Source organism: Anomaloglossus baeobatrachus, chromosome 5 (genome assembly GCF_048569485.1).
Source record: "Anomaloglossus baeobatrachus isolate aAnoBae1 chromosome 5, aAnoBae1.hap1, whole genome shotgun sequence".
NCBI classification, from domain to species: Eukaryota; Metazoa; Chordata; class Amphibia; order Anura; family Aromobatidae; genus Anomaloglossus; species Anomaloglossus baeobatrachus.
This window is the reverse complement of record NC_134357.1, coordinates 349,131,461-349,144,831: the sequence shown is the minus strand read 5'-3', so window position 1 is coordinate 349,144,831 and position 13,371 is coordinate 349,131,461. Positions and strand designations below refer to the sequence as shown.

The window sequence follows — 13,371 nt, the reverse complement described above, 5'->3', positions numbered from 1 at the left end:
AGTTCAGTGCAAAAGCTGAAGGAGGACATCCACCCATAAGTAGAGATAGAGTAAAACTCGGCAAAACCAGAACTCTGTCTACTAACAACAGCCGGTGAAACACACGGAACAAAAAACTGCCAACAGGCAACAGGGAGGGTGCTGGGTCTCCCATGTCGGAACTACAAGAAAAAGAATTTACGGTAAGCAAACAAAATTCTCTTTTTCTTTATCGTTCCTTCCATGGGAGACCCAAACCATGGGACGTTCCAAAGCAGTCCATGGGTGGGAAATAAACCAAACTGAGAAGTAGGCAAAACCTAACTTCACAAATGGGCGACAGCCGCCTGAAGGATGCGTCTGCCCAAGCTCGCATCTGCCGAAGCATGAGCATGCACTTGCTAGTGCTTCGAAAAAGTCTGCAGACTGGACCAAGTGGCAGCCTGACACACCTGCTGAGCCGTAGCCTGGTGCCTGAAAGCCCAGGAGGCACCGACAGCTCTGGTCGAGTGCGCCTTAATCCCCGGCGGGGGAGGCACCTGAGAACACTGGTAGGCATCGGCGATAGCCGACCTAACCCAACGAGCCAGGGTCGGTTTAGAAGCAGAGAGACCCTTACGCTGACCCGTGGTTAGCACAAAAAGTGAGGTGCACCTTTTTCGGCGGTGCGTGACACATAGATTCGGAGCGCCCGCACCAAATCCAAGGTGTGCAACGCCTTCTCAAAGCGATGCACAGGGGCCGGACAAAGAGAGGGCAATGAAATGTCCTGGTTAAGGTGGAAGGAAGACACTACCTTAGGGAGAAAGTCCGGAGTCGGACGAAGAACCACCTTGTCTTGGTGAAACACCAAAAAGGGGGATTCCGAAGAAAGCGCAGCCAAATCAGAAACTCTCCTGAGAGAAGTTATGGCTACTAGAAAGACAACTTTCTGTGAAAGTCTAGACAAAGGAACCTCCCTGAGAGGCTCAAAAGGGGGTTTCTGTAAGGCCGTGAGGACCAGATTAAGGTCCCAGGGATCCAAGGGCCGCCGGTAAGGAGGGATGATGTGAGATGCGCCCTGCATGAAGGTGCGCACCTGAGCCAGTCGGGCGATACGCCGCTGGAACAATACCGACAAAGCCGACACCTGTCCCTTGAGGGAATTGAGGGACAGACCTAACTGTAGACCTGACTGTAGAAAAGACAGGATGGTCGGCAAGGAGAACGGCCAAGGAGCATGGCCGGAAGAGCGACACCAGGACAGGAAAATTCTCCAAGTCCTGTGGTAAATCTTGGCCGAGGAAGACTTCCGAGCCTGAGTCATGGTGGAGATGACCTCAGAGGGAATGCCTGAAGCCGTCAGGATCCAGGACTCAAGAGCCACGCCGTCAATCTGAGAGCCGCAGAATTCTGGCGGAAGAACGGACCTTGAGAGAGAAGGTCTGGGCGGTCCGGGAGATGCCACAGCACCTCTACGGACAGGCGGAGCAGGTCTGGGTACCAAGCTCGCCTGGGCCAGTCCGGAGCAATGAGTATGACTCGACGGCCCTCCGTTCCGATCTTGCGCAGAACCCTGGGCAAGAGCGCTAGAGGGGGAAACACATAGGCCAGACGGAACTGAGACCAATCTTGAACCAGTGCGTCTGCTGCGAAGGCTTGAGGATCGTGGGAGCGAGCCACGTAAACCGGAACCTTGTTGTTGTGCCGGGAAGCCATTAGATCCACTTCCGGAGTGCCCCACTTGCGGCAGATCGATCTGAACACTGACGGATGCAGGGCCCACTCGCCGCCGTCCACGGTTTGACGGCTGAGATAATCGGCCTCCCAGTTTTCCACGCCTGGGATGTGGACTGCAGATATGGTGGACTTGAAGTCCTCCGTCCACTGGAGGATTCGTTGAACCTCCAACATCGCCAGACGGCTGTGAGTTCCGCCCTGGTGATTGATGTAGGCAACCGCTGTCGCGTTGTCCGACTGAACCCGAATGTGCTTGCCCGCCAACAGGTGGTGAAAGTCTAGGAGAGCTAGAAACACAGCTCTGATCTCCAGCACATTGATCGGGAGGGCTGATTCGGACGGAGTCCAAGTGCCCTGTGCTCGGTGATGGAGTAATACCGCTCCCCAACCGGAGAGGCTGGCATCCGTGGTGAGGATCACCCAGGACGGAGTCAGGAAGGAGCGTCCCTGTGACAGGGAGAGGGGCTGAAGCCACCACTGAAGGGAGTTCCTGGCCTGTGATGACAGAGCCACCAGCCTGTCCAAGGAAGAGATCCGCTTGTCCCAACAGCGGAGAATGTCCAGCTGCAAGGGACGCAGATGGAACTGGGCAAAGGGAACCGCTTCCATTGACGCCACCATCTGACCCAGCACCTGCATGAGGTGTCTGATGGAATGACGGCGGTGCCTCAGCAGAGAGCGCACCGCCAGACGAAGGGACTGCTGTTTGACTAAGGGCAACTTGACAAGTGCCGGCAGAGTCTCGAATTGCATCCCTAGGTACATAAGTACCTGGGTCGGGGTCAGAGTGGAATTGGGCAGGTTGACAAGCCACCCGAACTGAACAAGCGTGGCGACAGTGAGAGAGACACTCCGCTGGCAGTCTACACTGGATGAGGCCTTGACTAGAAGGTCGTCCAGGTAAGGAATCACTGCCAATCCCTGGAGGTGCAGGACCGCAACCACTGCTGCCATGACCTTGGTGAACACTCGAGGGGCCGTGGCTAAGCCAAAGGGAAGAGCCACGAACTGGAAATGTTCCTCTTCGATTGCAAAGCGTAGCCAACGCTGGTGTGAGACCGCAATAGGCACATGCAGATAGGCATCTCTGATGTCGATGGATGCCAGAAAATCTCCTTGGGTCATTGAGGCAATGACCGATCTCAGAGATTCCATGCGAAAGTGCCGCACCTGAACATGCTGGTTGAGAAGCTTGAGATCCAGGATGGGCCGGGAGGAACCGTCCTTCTTGGGGACTAGAAAGAGGTTTGAGTAGAAACCGCTGAACCATTCCCGGGCGGGAACCGGAACAATTACCCCGTTGGCCTGCAGGGATGCCACGGCCTGAGAGAAGGCGGCGGCCTTGGAGCAAGGGGGTGTGGACAGAAAAAATCTGTTTGGCGGGCTGGAAGAAAATTCTATCCTGTAGCCGTGGGAGATGATATCCCGCACCCACTGGTCGGCGACGTGTTGGAACCACACGTCTCCAAAGTGGGAGAGCCTGCCACCGACCAAGGACGTTGCTGGCGCAGCCAGATAGTCAAGAGGAGGCTGCCTTAATGGCAGCGGCTCCTCCGGTCTTTTGAGGACGCGGCTTTGCGCGCCAGCTCGATTTACGATCCTTGGCTGCGGTAGTGGACGCGGTCGAGGGCTTCGAGGATGACCAGTTAGAGGAACGAAAGGAACGAAACCTCGATTGGATCCTGCCCTGGACAGGTTTCCTGGCCCTAGTTTGAGGCAAGGAAGTACTCTTCCCGCCAGTAGCCTCCTTGATTATGTCATCCAGCTGTTCAGCCATGGATTACATCTTTATCCACATCTTCTGTTTATGATACTTCAGCCTCCTGATGATCCTTGTATCCTGAAGGGGAAACGCGTCGAGGCGATGTGAAGCATATTCTAAAGGGAAGTAAACATTTTCTTTCCTCTGGGTGCACTTTGTTCACCTTTATATGCTTCAGTAGTGTTTATCTGATTATCTTTGGACACTGCACTGGTTTGCATGCACCTGCCCAGACTAGGGCAATGCAGTGTCTATTGAGATAGATTACAATTGTGTTGAAGTTTTCCATGTTTGATGGCCACAATATGTCAGAACAAGGAAGTTAATAACCATCTGATGCAATAAGTGTATATATTGATTTGGGGTGTGAATCCCCTATCCTGCCTTGTGTAGCTGTCTTCCATCTTTGTAAGCAGCATGTAATTCCACATACTGGGATTGAAAGTTACCCATTTTTGTATGTATGAGTACCTTTGTGTGGCCATCAGGAGTGTAATTAATTTTTAATTCACTTGTGAGTTAGGGTTTAGTGAGGGTCAGCCGACGTGGAACGGGGGCGCCCAAAACAGTTACGGTGTCAAACCCTCCGTTGGCAGGTAGGAGCAAGGTCCCCTTAGGGAAACTTTAGGGACCCCATATATTCCAGCTCCTCCCCTCATGTGACCCTATGTGTGTAATATCACTAGGGTGTTTTGATTACTTTTAATAATATATTAATAAAATAAGTCATTTTAATTGGAATTTGAGGTTTTCCCGTTTACACATTTTGAACTCAAACCAACCATATAGGAATTGTGTATTTCATCCAGCTGTTCCCCAAACAGCCGGGACCCAGCAAAAGGGAGACTCGCAAGGTACTTTTTTGAGGAAGCGTCTGCTTTCCACTCTCGAAGCCACAAGATCCTGCAGATCGCGAGGGAGTTAGCGGAGGCCACCGCCGTGCGGTGAGAAGCCTCAAGGATGGCAGACATGGCGTAGGATGCAAAAGCCGAAGCTTGAGAAGTTAAGGCCTCCAGCTCAGGCATAGAGTCCCTGGTGAGAGAATGCATCTCCTCCAGAGAGGCAGAGACTGCCTTGAGAGCCCACACTGCCGCAAAAGACGGGGAGAACGAGGCTCCAGCCGCCTCATATACAGACTTGGCCAAAAGGTCAACCTGGCGGTCAGTGGGATCCTTAAGAGAAGTGCCATCAGCCACAGCTACGACTGTGCGGGCTGAGATTCTGGACACCGGAGGGTCTACCTTTGGGGACTGAGCCCATTCCTTAACCACCTCTGGTGGAAAAGGAAAACGGTCATCTGAACTACGCTTCGGAAAACGTTTGTCAGGACAGGCCCTGGGTTTGGTAACAGTGGCCTGAAAGCTGGAGTGGTTAAAAAACATACTTTTAGCTTTCTTAGGTGAGGTAAACTGGTGTATCTCTATCAGAGAGGCTTGTTCCTCAGACTCTGGTGGGTTGAGGTTCAGCACGGAGTTAATGGACGCAATCAAGTCACTAACATCCGCATCACCCTCAGACAAGTCAATGGGGTACATAGAGGTAGCATCTGAGCCCACAGTAAACGAGTCCTCCTCGCCCTGTACCTCGGCACGTGAATCAGAGCCGTGGGAAGAGGAAGGAGAAGGGTCCCTGCATCTCCGTTTAGGGGGACGGGGTCCTGGGACATGCTCTGGGAGCTCTGCAGAGCTAGGAGCAGCCGAAGCACCCTGAGAAGGGGGCTGATGCATGGATAGCAGTGTCCGGGACAGCTGCCCCATAGAGTCGGCAAAAGACTTGGAAATAGCTTGTGAAAAGGATGCTACCCAAGCCGGGGGTTCAGCCACCGGGGCCAAAGCAGCCGGAGGGACCCCTGCGGAGGCTCCAGGCTGAGACACAACCATGTTAGCACAGGCATCACAATGTGGGTATGTGCTTGGCTCTGGCAGAATGAGCTTACATGCAGTGCATATAGCGTACATGTTTGCAGCCTTGCTCCTAGTGACAGACATGCTGCTGAGGTGGAGGCTCTGCAGCCAGAATACACTCCTGTAGAATGCCTGAGAGTGTAATAAAAGTCCACAACCAGAGGTTGTGGCTTACCAGCCCGTGCTCTCTGTGTGCCCTCCGGATTCCACCGCTCCCCTGTGAAGCGTCAGCCTTCCTGATAGTATGCAGCTGCAGCATCCAGCGCCCTCCAGTGTGAGAACGCTGAGAAAATGGCGCTGGGAGAAAGAGGGGGGGCGTGTATAAGCCCAAGAGCGGGAAAAACGGAGGGCAGAGAGAAACAGGGAGATATACAGGGGAGGGAACATCTCCCCAGAGAGGAGTGCCCTCCCCTCTGCTGGTCGGGCGGTGGGCGGCGCTGTATGCAAAACATGCAGAGAAGCCAAAACCGAAACTAGGCCCAAACAGAAGCCGGGGCCTAGATTTAAAAATGCGGCCGACGAGCAGGCACCTTCGGCGCGGTTCTCAGGGGAAATCCCCAGAATCGGCCGGAATTTACAGTAACGCTAAAACACATACTGTCCCCCTAATAAAAGTACCCGGGACCCCTGAAAAACGTCTCTATACTTAGCTTTGAGACGCAGGGCCATGTCCCTGGAGAGGGGGGTAAATGCTCCTTCCAGCAGGGACCAGACAGGGCTGCGGATGGAGACCGGTCTTCTGCAAGCAGAGAGGACCGTGGAGGCTCCCACTTCAACCCAGAGCCTCTTAGAGGATGTGAAGGAGCGCGGCATGTGAAGGCTCCAGCCTTATAAAGTCAACCTTAACACCACCGCCGACAGAGTGGGGTGTGAAGGGACATGCCGGGAGTCCAGACTGGACCCGCTTTTCTTCCAAATCTTTAAAATTAAAATAAAAATGAGAAAAAAATATCAGAGAATGCAAGTGTGTGTATCCTCCTGAAACACAAAGTATTGAACTGGGTAGATTGTCATCCAGGGAGTGTATATAGCCCAGAGGGAGGAGCTACATGTTTGAGTGCAGTACTTTGTGTGTCCTCCGGAGGCGCTAGCTATACACCCATGGTTTGGGTCTCCCATGGAAGGAACGATAAAGAAATCTGTGTTCAGACTTTATCATTACTGAGATAAGAGATGGTGGTTGTTACTGATGAGATTCTATGTAGACAGAAGAGGGAGGAGGGGTGGAGCTGTCTCTAGCTCCTCCCTCAGTCACTGAATCTCAGAACCTCATCAGTACCAACTGCCATCTCCTACCGTGTTTTTCCAAAAATAAGACACTGTCTTATACTTTTATACCCCCCCAAAAAAGCACTACGGCTTATTTTTGGAGGAAGTCTTATTTTTGGAGAAATATGGTTGGGGTAAGTTTACCCCCCCCCCCCTCCCCTCAAATAAAAAAGCAGTCCCTCCACTTCCCAGGAGACTCATACTTAACAGACCTGGATATCTGCGTGGCTCCCAGGTCCTCCCTGTGATCTCCGGTGGGTGCTGCATGCCGTCTTAGGCTATGTGCGCACGTTGCGTACAGTCACTGCAGAAATTTCTGCAGCGATCTGAAGAGCACACGTGCACTTCAAATCGCTGCAGAAAATGTCCGTAGTGAAAAAAAAAAAAAGCCGATTCCATGCGCTCTGCCTGCAGCTCCTCCCATAGACAGAGCGGGGGGATGCATGCAGAGCGCACGGAATAAGTGACATGTCACTTCTTAGAACGCGCGCTTCGGGCAGCAGCCGAAGCGCTGCGCTCTAAGACGCCATGTGCGCACGGCTCCTGCATAATCTTCATAGATTATGCAGGGGACGCAGGACGCATGCAGTTACGCTGCGCTACAAAGCGCAGCGTAACTGCATGTAATTGCGCAACGTGCGCACATAGCCTTATCCTGTTTCTGGCTGGCTGGCTGACTGACACTGAGTCAAACACACACACTCATTACATCCAGCGTTACAAAATACTTCTGGCCGCAGGGAATGATGGGAGGAAGTCTCGTGTCCGGCTCGCTGGTCCTGTAAGCTAGCATTGCGGCAGGTCCTTGCGCTTCACTGCACAGCCTCTCAGGATTCTGCCAGCCAGAAGAAATCGGTGTCACTGAATGTGGTATGTGAGTGTGATCCGATGTTTGTGTGTGCGATCTGATTGTGTGTGTGTGTGTGTGTGTGTGTGTGTGTGTGATCGGACGTGCGATCACTGCAGGGCCTCCTGCTCGGCGTCTGGTGAGTGTGATTACGAGGTGCCCGCTGTCTATAATGAAGTGTCCTGCAGTGTATTTAACTTTTTTTTCTGCACAGATAATTCATTATTGATCCGCGACTAGGGCTTATTTTCGGGGGAGGGCTTATTTTAGAAAAACACAGTATGTAGATAGAAGAGGGAGAAGGGAGTGGAGCTCTGCCTCTAGCGCCTCCATCTTCTATTTACATAGAATCTCATCAGTACCAAGTGCCATCTATCTCAGTAATGGGAAAATCTTCACTGAATACAGATTTTACCTCAGAATTGGGAATTTCCATAATGACTGATCAATTCTGGCAGAGAAAGAAGATGTGTCTGATAAGATATATTACAAAGTTGCTTATTATCATGTGTACTATTGATTTATGACAGAAAAATGAAAAATAATGGTTATGCTTTAAACCTTTTTTTGCGTATCTCAAAAGATATGATAAGTAGGGGTAACTGCTTTGTGAACAACACCAATCCACAGAAGGAAAAGACCATGATGCTTCACCAATGGTTGTGCCTTTAGTTTTTTCTGCCTTTTATTTCCAGATTGAGAAGCTCAGACTCTGTAATCTAAATCTCTTATTCACTATAATGGGACAACAATGTACATTTTGGAAGATGTTCAAAGGTGACCCTCCCCATCTTATCCTGAATGATGTCCTAAACATGGACTCATTCAGGTGGCTCTTGTCTCTGCCTTTAACACTGTAATGGGCAATATATTGTAATGAAACACACCTTAAATACAGACAAAAGGTTAATAAGCAGCATTGTGATGCGTTCTCAAGGCACAGAGAAAAAAAAAATCTTACAACCCTCACAGAGAATTGGAGTTTTTTAGAGAACTAAAACCATCAGCACTTATTGAAGTGAAAGATGTAACTTTCAGGTTATGTCAAATTTCTCCTAACAAGTACCGTATTTTCCGGCGTATAACACAACTTTTTAACCAAATACAGCAGAAACCTAAAATTTAACTTTTAATAATGATTTCTCTAAAAAAAGGAAAGGAATACCTTGCCTTTAATAAAAAGTGCCTCGTGGAGGGTAAGGTACTGTATAGCCCTTATAATATATAAGAGGGCCTATACACCCTATCACGTGACATAACAAAAAAAAGAGAATTTTGTTTACTTACCCTAAATTCTTTTTCTTATAGTTCCGTATTGGGAGACCCAGACCATGGGTGTTTAGCTTCTGCCTCCGGAGGACACACAAAGTACTACACTTAAAAGTGTAGCTCCTCCCTCTGAGCTTATACACCCCCTGGAGAACCAGATCTTGCCAGTTTAGTGCAAAAGCTGAAGGAGAATAGCCACCCACAAGTAAAAACAGAGCAAAAACCGGAACAACCGGAGACTGTGTCAACAACAACAGCCGGTGAAAACACGCGGAACAAGAAATTGCCAACAGGCAACAGGGAGGGAGCTGGGTCTCCCAATACGGAACTATAAGAAAAAGAATTTACGGTAAGTAAACAAAATTCTCTTTTTCTTTATCGTTCCTATGGGAGACCCAGACCATGGGACGTCTCAAAGCAGTCCATGGGTGGGAAATAAACAGAAAAACTAAGAAGTAGGCAGAACCTAACTTCACAAATGGGCGACAGCCGCCTGAAGGATGCGTCTGCCCAAGCTCGCATCTGCCGAAGCATGAGCATGCACTTGGTAGTGCTTCGAAAAGGTATGCAGGCTAGTCCAAGTGGCAGCCTGACAGACTTGTTGAGCCGTAGCCTGGTGCCTGAAAGCCCAAGAGGCACCGACAGCTCTGGTCGAGTGTGCCTTGATCCCCGGCGGGGGAGGCACCTGAGAACACTGGTAGGCGTCCGAAATGGTCGACCTAATCCAACGGGCTAAGGTCGGCTTAGAAGCAGAGAGGCCCTTGCGCCGACCTGTGGTTAGCACAAAAAGAGAAGTGCACCGCCTAAGAGCAGCGGTGTGAGACAGATAGATCCGGAGAGCACGCACCAGATCCAGGGTATGCAGCGCTTTTTCAAAGCGATGAACAGGAGCCGGACAAAAGGAAGGTAGGGTAATGTCCTGGTTAAGGTGGAAAGGAGAGACCACCTTAGGAAGAAAGTCTGGAGTCGGACGGAGAACCACCTTGTCTTGATGAAAAACCAAAAAAGGTGACTCCGAAGAGAGCGCAACCAAATCGGAGACTCTCCTGAGGGAAGTTATGGCCACTAGAAAGACCACTTTCTGTGAAAGCCGAAACAAAGAAACCTCCCTAAGAGGCTCAAAGGGGGGTTTCTGCAAAACCGTGAGAACCAAATTGAGGTCCCAGGGATCCAAGGGCCGCCGGTAAGGCGGAATGATGTGAGACGCGCCCTGCATGAAGGTGCGGACCTGAGCCAGCCGGGCGAGACGCCGCTGGAACAGCACTGACAGAGCTGAGACTTGTCCCTTGAGAGAGTTGAGGGACAGTCCCAGCTGCAGACCGGACTGTAGAAAGGACAGAATGGTCGGCAAGGAAAATGGCCAAGGAGGATGGCCGGAAGAGCGACACCAGGACAGGAAAATTTTCCAAGTCCTGTGATAGATCTTGGCGGAGGAAGACTTATGGGGCCGAGTCATAGTGGAGATGACTTCAGGAGGGATACCAGAAGCCGTCAAGATCCAGGACTCAAGAGCCACGCCGTCAATTTTAGAGCCGTAGAATTCAGGCGGAAGAACGGACCTTGTGAGAGAAGGTCTGGACGGTCCGGAAGATGCCACGGCACCTCTACGGACAGAAGGAGCAGGTCTGGGTACCAAGCTCGCCTGGGCCAGTCCGGAGCAATGAGGATGACTCGACGGCCCTCCATTCTGATCTTGCGCAGGACTCTGGGCAAGAGAGGGAAGAAGAGCTAGAGGGGGAAACACGTAGGACAGACGAAACTGGGACCAGTCTTGAACCAGAGCGTCCGCGGCGAATGCCTGAGGATCGTGGGAGCGAGCCACGTAAACGGGAACTTTGTTGTTGTGACGGGATGCCATTAGGTCCACGTCCGGAGTGCCCCATTTGCGGCAGATTGACTGAAAAACTGCCGGGTGCAGGGACCACTCGCCACTGTCCACGGTTTGACGGCTGAGATAATCTGCCTCCCAGTTTTCCACGCCTGGGATGTGGACTGCGGATATGGTGGACTTGGAGTCCTCCGCCCATTGAAGGATGCGTTGTACCTCCAACATTGCCAGGCGGCTGCGTGTCCCGCCTTGGTGACTGATGTAGGCAACCGCTGTCGCGTTGTCCGACTGGACTCGGATGTGCCTGCCCGCCAGCAGATGGTGAAAAGCTAGGAGAGCCAGAAGCACGGCTCTGGTTTCCAGCCCATTGATCGAAAGGGCTGATTCGGACGGAGTCCAAGTGCCCTGCACTCGGTGGTGGAGACATACCGCTCCCCAGCCGGATAGACTGGCATCCGTGGTGAGGATCACCCAGGACGGGGCCAGAAAGGAGCGCCCCTCGGACAGAGAGAGGGGCCGAAGCCACCACTGAAGAGAGCTCCTGGTCTGTGGCGACAGAGCCACTAACCTGTGCAAGGAGGAAGGCCGCTTGTCCCAGCAGCGGAGAATGTCCAGCTGCAGGGGACGCAGATGGAACTGGGCAAAGGGAACAGCCTCCATTGACGCCACCATCTGACCCAGCACCTGCATCAGGCGCCTGAGGGAATAACGGCAGGGCCTCAGCAGAGAGCGCACCGCCAGTTGGAGGGACTGCTGTTTGACTAAGGGCAACTTCACAAGTGCCAGCAAAGTCTCGAACTGCATCCCTAGGTACGTGAGACTCTGGGTCGGAGTCAGAGTGGACTTGGGAAGATTGACAAGCCACCCGAATTGGGCTAGAGTGGCGAGAGTGAGCGAGACACTCCGCTGACAGTCCACGCTGGATGAAGCCTTTACCAGAAGGTTGTCCAGGTAAGGGATCACTGCCAACCCCTGTAGGTGCAGGACCGCAATCACTGCTGCCATGACCTTGGTGAATACCCGAGGAGCTGTGGCCAACCCGAAGGGGAGAGCCACGAATTGGAAATGTTCCTCTCCGATTGCAAAACGTAGCCAACGCTGGTGTGAAACTGCAATTGGCACATGCAGATAGGCATCTCTGATGTCGATGGATGCCAGGAAGTCCCCTTGGGTCATTGAGGCAATGACTGATCGCAGAGACTCCATGCGAAAATGCCGCACCTGAACATGCTTGTTGAGAAGCTTGAGATCCAGGATGGGCCGGAAGGAACCGTCCTTTTTGGGGACTAAGAAGAGGTTTGAGTAGAAACCTCTGAACCGTTCCCGGGCGGGAACCGGTACAATTACTCCGTTGGCCTGCAAGGATGCCACGGCCTGTGAGAAGGCGGCGGCCTTGGAGCAGGGGGGAGTTGAGAGAAAAAATCTGTTTGGCGGACTGGAAGAAAATTCTATCCTGTAGCCGTGGGAGATGATATCCCTTACCTACTGATCGGAGACGTGTTGAAACCATGCGTCGCCAAAGTGGGAGAGCCTGCCACCGACTAAGGACGTTGCTGGCGCGGACAGATAGTCACGAGGAGGCTGCCTTGGTGGCAGCACCTCCTGCGGTCTTTTGTGGATGCGCTTTTGGGCGCCAGTTGGATTTCTGGTCCTTGGCTGAGTTAGTGGACGAGGCCGAGGGCTTAGAGGAGGACCAGTTGGAGGAACGAAAGGAACGAAACCTCGACTGATTGCTGCCCTGGACAGGTTTCCTGGTTTTGGTTTGTGGCATGGAAGTACTCTTCCCGCCAGTAGCTTCCTTGATAATTTCATCCAGAGAAGTGAGAAGCTTCCAGCATGGCAGACATGGCATAGGACGAAAAAGCTGAAGCTTGGGAAGTTAAGGAAACCATTTCGGGCATAGATTCCCTGGCGAGGGAATGCATCCCCTCTAGAGAAGCAGAGATAGCTTTGAGAGCCCACACTGCTGCAAAAGTCGGGGAGAACGAAGCCCCCGCCGCTTCATATACGGATTTGGCCAGAAGATCAATCTGGCGGTCAGTGGAATCCTTAAGAGAGGTGCCATTAGCCACCGATACAACGGTCCGGGCTGAGAGTCTAGACACCGGGGGGTCTACCTTTGGGAAATGAGCCCACTCCTTGACCACCTCAGGTGGAAAGGGAAAGCGGTCATCAGAACCACGCTTTGGGAAGCGTTTGTCAGGACAGGCCCTGGGCTTGGTCACAGCGGCCTGAAAACTGGAGTGGTTAAAGAACACACTCTTTGCTCTCTTAGGCGAGGTAAACCGGTGCTTTTCTGCCAGAGAGGATTGCTCCCCTGATACTGGCGGATTGAGATCCAGTACAGAATTAATGGACGCAATCAAATCACTAACATCTGAGTCAGTCACTTTCGGACAGATCAATGGGGCACATGGAGTTAAGCTCCGAGCCCCCCGTAAAGGCATCCTCCTCGTCCTGCGAGTCAGCTCCTGAATCAGAGCCGCGGGACGAGGAAGGAGAGGGAACCCTGCGTCTCTTCTTAGAAGGACGGGGTCTGGGACCAGATGATGAATCCTCTGTGAGCTCCGGTCCTGAGAGACCCCTAGCAGCAGAGGCACCCTGTGAAAGGGGCTGATGCATGTTCAGCAAAGTCCTGGACAGAAGTCCCATGGAGTCAGCAAAAGACTGGGAGATAGACCTAGAAAAGGATTCTACCCAAGCCGGGGGTTCAGCCACAGGAACAGGGGCAGCCTGAGAGACCACTGGGGGTGAAACTCCAGGCTGAGGCACCGCCAGGTTAGAGCAGGCATCA

The 13,371-nt window shown here is 52.2% G+C and overlaps 1 protein-coding gene across 1 annotated transcript in view; it reads right to left on the bottom strand.

Moving 5' to 3' along the window:
* The window catches only part of NFS1 (NFS1 cysteine desulfurase), a 76,098-nt gene that overhangs the window by 5,621 nt on the left and 57,106 nt on the right, over positions 1-13,371 (bottom strand). The gene's annotated exons all lie outside the window — the stretch shown is intronic.